This window comes from Oncorhynchus gorbuscha, unplaced genomic scaffold (assembly GCF_021184085.1).
Source record: "Oncorhynchus gorbuscha isolate QuinsamMale2020 ecotype Even-year unplaced genomic scaffold, OgorEven_v1.0 Un_scaffold_1381, whole genome shotgun sequence".
NCBI lineage: Eukaryota > Metazoa > Chordata > Actinopteri > Salmoniformes > Salmonidae > Oncorhynchus > Oncorhynchus gorbuscha.
Genome location: NW_025746174.1, coordinates 127,081 through 138,240, shown reverse-complemented (window position 1 = coordinate 138,240; position 11,160 = coordinate 127,081). Strand labels below are relative to the sequence as shown.

The window sequence follows — 11,160 nt, the reverse complement described above, 5'->3', positions numbered from 1 at the left end:
TGATTATACTGGCGATTATACTGACGATACTGATTATACTGACGATACTGATTATACTGACGTTACTGATGATACTGATTATACTGGCGATACTGACGATACTGATTATACTGATTATACTGATTATACTGATTATACTGATTATACTGACGATACTGATTATACTGATGATACTGGCGATACTGACGATACTGATTATACTGACGATACTGATTATACTGATGATACTGACGATACTGATTATACTGGACGATACTGATTATACTGGCGATACTGACGATACTGATTATACTGACGATACATCGATACTGATTATACTGACGATACTGACGATACTGATTATACTGACGATACTGACGATACTGGATTATACTGACGATACTGGACGATACTGATTATACTGACGATACTGATTATACTGGCGATACTGATTATACTGACGATACTGACGATACTGATTATACTGACGATACTGGCGATACTGACGATACTGACTATACTGATTATACTGATTATACTGGCGATACTGACTATACTGACGATACTGACGATACTGACGATACTGATTATACTGACCTTACTGATTATACTGACGATACTGATTATACTGGCGATACTGATTATACTGACGTTACTGACGATACTGATTATACTGACGATACTGATTATACTGACGATACTGATTATACTGACATACTGACGATACTGATTATACTGGCGTTACTGACGATACTGATTATACTGACGATACTGATTATACTGACGATACTGATGATACTGACGATACTGATTATACTGACGATACTGACGATATTGATTATACTGACGTTACTGATTATACTGGCGTTACTGACGATACTGACGATACTGATTATACTGACGATACTGATTATACTGCCGATACTGCCGATACTGATTATACTGATTATACTGACGATACTGACGATACTGACGATACTGACGATACTGACGATACTGATTATACTGGGGCGATACTGGACGATACTGACGATACTGGCGTTGATACTGATTATACTGACTATACTGACGATACTGATTATACTGACGATACTGGCGATACTGATTATACTGACGATACTGATTATACTGGCGATACTGGCGATACTGATTATACTGACGATACTGGCGATACTGGCGATACTGGCGTTACTGACGATACTGGCGTTACTGATTATACTGACGATACTGGCGATACTGATTATATACGATACTGGATTATACTGACTATACTGAGCGATACTGACGATACTGATTATACTGACGATACTGACGCATACTGATTATACTGGACGATACTGATTATACTGGCGATACTGATTATACTGGATTATACTGACGATACTGATTATACTGGCAAATACTGATTATACTGACTATACTGACGATACTGGCTTGATAGCGATACTGGCGTTACTGGCGATACTGGCGTTACTGATTATACTGGCGATACTGATTATACTGACGATACTGATTATACTGGCGATACTGATTATACTGGCGTTACTACTTGATACTGATGTTACTGATTATACTGGCGATACTGGCGATACTGATTATACTGGCCCGATACTGGCGATACTGGCGATACTGATTATACTGGCGATACTGAGGATACTGATGATATACTGACAATGAGCGATACTGACATTACTGGCGATACTGGCGTTACTGACATACTGGCGATACTGATTATACTGATGACAATGAGGATACTGATGACTGAGCGTACTGCGATACTGATGTTTTTGATGATACTGGCGATAATGATGATCGATGACACTGAGGATACTGATGACAATGGGAAACTGATTATACGATGACAATGAGGATACTGATGATATAATGACAATGAGGATACTGATGAAAATGAGGATACTGATGATGGCGATGACAATGAGGATACTGATGATGCGATGACAATGAGGATACTGATGACTGGCAGAAACTGATGATGCGATGACAATGGGATACTGATGATACTGGCGACTGACAATGAGGATACTGATGACAACTGGTGAAATGAGGATACTGATGACAATGAGGATACTGATGATACTGATGACACCAACGGCTGGGATACTGACAATGAGGATACTGATGATACGATGACAATGAGGATACTGATGACAATGAGGATACTGATGATACGATGACAATGAGGATACTGATGACAATGACAATGATGATACTGACAATGGGGATACTGATGATGGCGATGACAATGAGGATACTGATGATACGATGACAATGAGGATACTGAGGATACTTTGATGACAATGAGGATACTGATGATACGGTGACAATGAGGATACTGATGACAATGAGGATACTGATGATACGATGACAATGAGGATACTGATGACAATGAGGATACTGATGATGGCGATGACAATGAGGATACTGATGATACGATGACAATGAGGATACTGATGACAATGAGGATACTTGATGATACGATGACAAGGGAAGCTGATGACAATGAGGATACTGATGATACATGACAATAAGGTTACTGATGATGATACAATGAGGATACTGATGATACAATGACAATGAGGATACTGATGACAATGAGGATACTGATACAATGACAATGAGGATACTGATGACAATGAGGATACTGATGATACGATGACAATGAGGATACTGATATGCGATGACAATGAGGATACTGATGATACGATGACAATGAGGAAACTGATGATACAATGACACTGATGATACGATGACAATGAGGAAACTGATTGACAATGAGGATATTGATGATACTGATGACAATCAGGATACCGATGATACGATGACAATGAGGATACTGATGATGCGATGACAATGAGGATACTGACGATAATGAGGATACTGATACGATGACAATGAGGATACTGATGATGCGATGACAATGAGGATGACAATGATGATACTGATGACAATGAGGATACTGATGATACGATGACAATGAGGATACTGATGATACAAGGGACAATGAGGATACTGATGACAATGAGGAAACTGATGATACGATGACAATGAGGACACTGATGACGATGACAATGAGGATACGATGACAATGAGGATACTGATGATACAATGACAATGAGGATACTGATGACAATGAGGATACTGATGATACAATGACAATGAGGATACTGATGACAATGACAATGAGGAAACTGATGATACGATGACAATGAGGATACTGATGAGCAATGAGGAAATGAGGATACTGATGACAATGAGGAAACTGAAAAATACGATGACAATGAGGATACAAATGACAATGAGGAAACTGATAATGCGATGACAATGAGGATACTGATGACACGATGACAATGAGGATACTGATGAGAATGACAATGAGGATATTGATGATACTGATGACAATGAGAAACTGATGACAATGAGTATACTGATGACAATGAACGATGACAATGAGGATACTGATGATGACAATGAGGATACTGATGACAATGAGATACTGATACGATGACAATGAGGATACTGATGATACTGATGACAATGAGGATACTGATGATACAATGACAATGAGATACTGATGATACAATGACAATGAGGATACTGATGACAATGAGGGATACTGATGATACGATGACAATGAGGACACTGATGATACGATGACAATGAGGATACTGATGACAATGACAATGAGGATACTGATGACAATGAGGATACTGATGACAATGAGGATACTGATGATACAATGACAATGAGGATACTGATGACGATGACAATGAGGATAACTGATGATGCGATGACAATGAGGATACTGATGACAATGAGGATACTGATGATACGATGACAATGACGAAAACTGAAAAATACGATGACAATGAGGAAAGTGATGATACAATGACAATAATAAAGAGGATAACTGATCATCGATGACAATGAGGATACTGATGACAAGATGACAATGAGGATACTGATGATAACAATGACAAATGAGAAAGGATACTGATGATGATACGATGACAATGAGGAAACTGATGACAATGAGTATACTGATGACAATGAGAAACTGATGACAATAGGGATACAGATGACAATGAGGATACTGATGATACGATGACAATGGGGATACTGATAATGATGACAATGAGGATACTGATGATACTGATGACAATGAGGAAACTGATGATACAATGACAATGGATACTGATGACAATGACAATGAGGATACTGATGACAATGAGGATACTGATGATACGATGACAATGAGGATACTGATGATACAAATGACAATGAGGATACTGATGAAACTGATGACAATCAGGATACTGATGACAATGAGGATACTGATGATACGATGACAATGAGGATACTAACAATGAGGATACTGATGATACGATGACAATGAGGATAATGATGATACTGATGACAATGAGGATACTGATGACAATGAGGATACTGATGCTACGATGACAATGAGGATACTGATGATACGATGACAATGAGGAAAGTGATGATACAATGACAATGAGGATACTCGATGACAATGAGGATACTGATGATAACAAGTGATGACAATGAGGATACTGATGATAATGACAATGAGGATACTGATGACAATGAGGATACGATGACAATGAGGATACTGATGACAATGAGGATACTGATGATACGATGACAATGAGGAAAGTGATGACAATGAGGATACTGATGATACTGATGACAATGAGGATACTGATGAACGATGACAATGAGGATACTGATGACAATGAGGAAACTGATGATATGATGACAATGAGGATACTGATGATGATGACATACTGAGGATACTGATGACAATGAGGATACTGATGATGATGACAATGAGGATACTGATGATACGATGACAATGAGGATAATGACAGTGAAACTGATGATACGATGACAATGAGGATACTGATGACAATGAGGAAACTGATGCTACGATGACAATGAGGAAACTGATGTTACTGGATGAAGGACCTTGTATAGTTTATTGCTCTACATACATTCAGTAACTAAAACCTTCTAAAAACAAACATACAGTAGCCTACGCTGTATATCCTGATAGACAACTCCTTTTCTTACGTTACAGCCTTATTCTGAAATAGATTAAATACAAAATAAAAACTCAGCAATCTACACACAATACCCCATAATGACAAAGTGAAAACAGGTTTTTAGACATTTTTACAAATGTATTAAAAATAAAAAACAGAAATACCTTATTTACATAAGTATTAAGACTCTTTGCTACAAAAGGCACACACCTGTCTATATAAGGTCACACAGTTGACCCTGCATGTCAGAGCAAAAACCAAGCCATGAGGCTCTAATTGTCCGGAGAGCTCCGAGACAGGATTGTGTCGAGGCACAGATCTGTAGAAGGGTACCAAAACATTTCTACAGCTTTGAAGGTCCCCAAGAACACAGTGGCCTCCATGATTCTGCAGCTTTGAAGGTCCCCAAGAACACAGTGGCCTCCATCATTCTGCAGCTTTGAAGGTCCCCAAGAACACAGTGGCCTCCATCATTCTGCTTTGAAGGTCCCCAAGAACACAGTGGCCTCCATCATTCTGCAGCATTGAAGGTCCCCAAGAACACAGTGGCCTCCATCATTCTGCAGCATTGAAGGTCCCCAAGAACACAGTGGCCTCCATCATTCTTAAATTGAGGAAGCTTGGAACCACCAAGACTCTTCCTAGAACTGGCCGCCCGGCTAAACTGACCAATCAGGGGAGGAAAGGCCTCGGTCAGGACGTGACCAAGAACCGTTGGCAGTGGTGGAAAAAGTACTCCATTGTCATACATGCCTTAATAGAAAAGGACTCCATTGTCATACATACCTTAATAGAAAAGGACTCCATTGTCATACATACCTTAATAGAAAAGGACTCCTTAATTGACTCATACATACCTTAATAGAAAAGGACACCATTGTCATACATACCTTAATAGAAAAAAGGACACCATTGTCATACATAACTTAATAGAAAAGGGCTCCATTGTCATACATACCTTAACTAGAAAAGGACTCCATTGTCATACATACCTTAATAGAAAAGGACTCCATTGTCATACATACCTTAATAGAAAAGGACTCCATTGTCATACATACCTTAATAGAAAAGGACTCCATTGTCATACATACCTTAATAGAAAAGGACTCCATTGTCATACATACCTTAATAGAAAAGAACTCCATTGTCACATACCTTAATAGAAAAGGACTCCATTGTCATACATACCTTAATAGAAAAGGACTCCATTGGCATACATACCTTAATAGAAAAGGACTCATTGTCATACACACCTTAATAGAAAGGACTCCATTGTCATACATACCTTAATAGAAAGGGACTCCATTGTCATACATACCTTAATAGAAAAGGACTCCATTGTCATACATACAGTAATGAAAAGGACTCCATTGTCATACATACCTTAATAGAAAAGGACTCCATTGTCATACATACCTTAATAGAAAGGACTCCATTGTCAAACTTAATAGAAAAGGACTCCATTGTCATACATAACATGAAAGGACTCCATTTGTCATAACCTTAAGAAAAGGACTCAAGTAAAAGTGGAAGTCGCAGTAAAATACTACTTCAGTAAAAGTCTAAAACCATTTTTTTTAAATATACTTAAGTATCAAAAGTAAAAGCATGAATAATAAAAAATAACTTATAATAAGCAAACCAGACGGAGCAATTTTAATATTTGTTTAATTTATTTACAGATAGCCAGGGTCACACTCCAAAACTCAGACATCATTTAAAAACAAAGCAGTTGTATTTAGTGAGTCTGCCGGATCAGAGGCAGTAGGATGACCAGGGATGTTCTCTGTTTAGTGAGTCATCAGATCAGGACAGTAGGGATGACCAGGGATGTTCTCTGTTTAGTGAGTCCACCAGATCAGAGGGTAGGATGACCAGGGATGTTCTCTGTTTAGTGAGTCCTCAGATCAGACGGCAGTAGGGATGACCAGGGATGTTCTCTGTTTAGTGAGTCCTCAGATCAGAGGCAGTAGGGATGACCAGGGATGTTCTCTTGATAAGTGTGCGAATTGGACCATTTTCTGTCCTGCTAAGCATTCAAAATGTAACGAGTACTATTGGGTGTCAGGGAAAATGTATGAAAGTCAAATGTAAATGTTTTTCTTCAGGAATTTAGTTAGTAAAAGTCAAAAATATAAATAGTAAAAAGTACAAATAGCCCCAAAACGACTTAAGTTGTATTTTAAAGTATTTTTATTTAAGCACTTTACACCACTGCCGATGGTCACTGACAGAGCCCTAGAGTTCCTCTGTGGAGATGGGAGAACCTTCAGAAGGACAACCATCTCTGCAGCATTCCATAATCAGGCATTTATAGTAGAGTGGACAGATGGAAGCCACTCCTCAGTAAAAGGCACATGACAGCCCACTCTGGAGTTAGCCAAAAGGCACCTAAAGATTCTCAGACCATGAGAAACAAGATTCTCTGGTCTGATGAAACCAAGATTGAAATCTTGGCCTGAATGCCAAGCATCACGTCTGGAGGAAACCAGGCACCATCCCTACATTGAAGCATGGTAGTGGCAGCATGGAGGAACCAGGTCTAGTAGTGGCAAGGTCTTGAGGAAACCAGGCACCATCCCTACATTGAAGCATGGTAGTGGCAGCATCAGGTCTGGAGAAACCAGGCACCATCCCTACATTGAAGCATGGTAGTGGCAGCATCAGGTCTGGAGGAAACCAGGCACCATCCTACATTGAAGCATGGTAGTGGCAGCATCAGGTCTGGAGGAAACCAGGCACCATCCCTAAATTGAAGCATGGTAGTGGCAGCATCAGGTCTGGAGGAAACCAGGCACCATCCCTACATTGAAGCATGGTAGTGGCAGCATCAGGTCTGGAGGGCAGGCACCATCCATTGAAGCATGGTAGTGGCAGCTCAGGTCTGGAGGAAACCAGGCACCATCCCTACATTGAAGCATGGTAGTGGCAGCATCAGGTCTGGAGGAAACCAGGCACCATCCCTACATTGAAGCATGGTAGTGGCAGCATCAGGTCTGGAGGAAACCAGGCACCATCCCTACATTGAAGCATGGTAGTGGCAGCATCAGGTCTGGAGGAAACCAGGCACCATCCCTACATTGAAGCATGGTAGTGGCAGCATCAGGTCTGGAGGAAATCCAGGCACCATCCCTACATTGAAGCATGGTAGTGGGCATCAGGTCTGGGCAGGCACCATCCCTACATTGAAGCATGGTAGTGGCAGCATCATGTTGGGGATTTTTCAGTGGCAGGGCCGGCAAGACTAGTCAGGATCAAGGCAAAGATGAATGGAGCAAAGTACAGAGAGATCTTTGATGAAAACCTGCTCCAGGGCGCTCAGGACCTCAGACTGGGCGAAGGTTCACCTCCAACAGGACAACGACCAAGCACAGACAAGACAACACAGGAATGGCTTAGGGACAAGTCTCTGAATTCTTATGTAAATGTGAAATTGTATTTTTAAAAAATTTGTAATAAATTAGCAAAACTTTCTAAAAACCTTTTTTTGCTTTGTCATTATGGGGTATTGTGATGTCATTATGGCGTATTGTGATGTCATTATGGGTATTGTGATGTCATTGTGGGGTATTGTGATGTCATTGTGGGGTATTGTGATGTCATTATGGGGTATTGTGATGTCATTATGGGGTAGTGTGATGTCATTATGGGGTATTGTGATGTCATTATGGAGTATTGTGATGTCATTATGGGTATTGTGATGTCATTATGGAGTATTGCGGATGTCATTATGTATTGTGATGTCATTATGGGGGTATTGTGATGTCATTATGGGGTATTGTGATGTCATTATGGGGTAGTGTGTGTAGATTGATGAGGAAAAACAATTTGATATATTTTAGAATAAAGCTGTTATGTAGCAAAATGTGAAAAAAGTCAAGGGGTCTGAATACTTTCTAAGGCTCTGTATATGCAGTAAGGCTATAGGTAGAACTTTCAGCTGTCCCAAAATAAAAGCTTTCAATTATACACAAAGTTAGTGTTTACACATACACACATTTGTTTGAATAAATCAATGAAAGATAGAAAATGTAGTGTGCACATGGAAACTAGACATGATAAATGCTTTCTAAAGTTTACATTCAATATTCACACAAGGCATATCATATTTTCAGTTACAAACAAATGGTGTTCAGAGCATAGAAGTTTTGAGTCTGTTCAGGATGAAGACATCTTATCTGGAAGTTTACAGGAGAAAGTTCAACACTTAAACAAAAAGGCCTCTGTCCCAGAGACATTATCCACCTGCAGTTCATTCACCTGCTCCAACTCATGTCGGAGACATTATCCACCTGCTCCATCTCATGTCCCAGAGACATTATCCACCTGCTCCATCTCATGTCCCAGAGACATTATCCACCTGCAGTTCATTCACCTGCAACTCATGTCCCAGAGACTCATGCTCCCCTCATGAGAGACATTATCCACCTGCTCCATCTCATGTCCCAGAGACATTATCCACCTGCTCCATCTCATGTCCCAGAGACATTATCCACCTGCAGTTCATTCACCTGCTCCAACTCATGTCCCAGAGACATTATCCATCCACCTGTCCCAGAGTTCATTCACCTGCTCCATCTCATGTCCCAGTCACAGTGATTCAGTCTTTTGAAAGTCCTCCAGCCCAGAGACATTATCCACCTGCAGTTCATTCACCTGATCCATCTCATGTCCCAGTCACAGTGATTCAGTCTTTTGAAAGTCCTCCAGCCGCCCCTATTTGGTCACAGGTATCCCTGCCTTTACAACACCGACATTAGAAGGAAACCTTGGGCCTGGGGTATGGTTCACCCTCACACCAGAAGCCATCAGGCTGGCTATCTCTAGTAACCACGTCTCTTCCTCCCACGGCTGCTGCGCCTCTAACTTACTGTGCGTCGGGAACAGTCTGTAGGACTTTATAATAATGACAGTCCCTCCCATCTTCAGGGTCATACGGAGGTGCCAGGATGTCGAGGAAAGCAGCCGGTCCATCCACCGTGTCGATCTGATGCAGGTTCTCCCTCTGCGGGGTTAAGATACACGGACTACTGTCATGGGTGAACCACATGGTCGACCGGAGCACAGCCGCCGCAGAGAGTCCTTCTGGAACGGCAGCAGCGGAGGGTCGAACTGGGTCTCACTCTGCACCTGGTCCGAAGGTTTATCCAACAGGTCAAAACACCTGATACTGACTTTCCCGTATAGAACCTTGAGCATCCCGTTCATACCGGGGTGGTCGTGGAGCGGGATGGAAGCCCCGCTGTTCAGTAGAAACACCCCCATACTGAACGACTCCGTCTCGCAGATGTGCATGTACGTGACAGGTGGGTTGTGTTCGGAATGGGAGCCGTTCGGTTTCATCTTCAGGTCTGCAGTCCTGACTTCCGTCAGCAGGGTGATTAGATCCCCCCGGTTGTCCGATAATACTTTGTTGTCCCCAATTGCGGATGCATTGAAATCTTTAAATGTGACATTGGCTTGGCTGGCTATTCTCTGAATGAGAGACTTCTTGTGATCCCGTGGCATTTTTCAGGTGGAGACAAATCCGACGCTTATCGATGCTGGTTTTCTTCAGACGCAGCTGAGCAACAGGCAGCAGAAACGGACCGAGTTGGAAACGCTCTTTTCTCCTCGAATCTCGCACAATATCGTCACTCCAGGATGGGGCCGCGTTCAAACGAAATAAATGCGCGTCTAAAGTTATAATGTAACGCTTTTCATGCTAAGTAAATATGGTTTTACCTCCAGAGAATATTCACGGTCCAGAATCATTTCCAATCTTATCTGATCGTCACGTCCGCAGTGACAGCGAGCGCGTAGAGGCAATGCATTATGGATCTTGAAGTTTAATTTAAAAGTCGGGCAATATATTTCTGTAATTACCTACCCCCCGCACAAAACAATTAAAAACTATACTATTATCCAATGCCTTCACCCAACAGAAGTTGTGCCGGCGAAAATATGATTCTCACATATGCTCCTATTATAAGAGAAAAACAATGTTGTCCTTTATAAAACCACTACAATTCCCACCGCCTGTCGGGCTTCCGGAGAGAGGCAGAGAGGGCAAGAGAGGCTGGCCAGACAGGCCATTCAACCCGCACCCCTCCTCCCA

At 41.3% G+C, this 11,160-nt stretch overlaps 1 long non-coding RNA gene and 1 pseudogene across 2 annotated transcripts; both read right to left on the bottom strand.

The window, feature by feature from the left end:
• Positions 1-9,279: 9,279 nt before the first annotated feature.
• On the bottom strand, positions 9,280-9,833 carry LOC124022427. Of its 2 annotated transcripts, XR_006836381.1 has the most exons (4): positions 9,633-9,833; positions 9,492-9,574; positions 9,356-9,423; positions 9,280-9,308 (listed from the first exon to the last, which is right to left on the bottom strand). It is a non-coding gene; the product is annotated as an uncharacterized LOC124022427 (long non-coding RNA). The 2 variants fall into 2 exon arrangements; XR_006836382.1 differs by lacking the exon at positions 9,633-9,833 and having other exon boundaries at positions 9,492-9,607.
• Position 9,834: 1 nt separating this feature from the next.
• Positions 9,835-10,841, bottom strand: LOC124022426 (annotated as a pseudogene).
• Between the last annotated feature and the right edge of the window lie 319 nt (positions 10,842-11,160).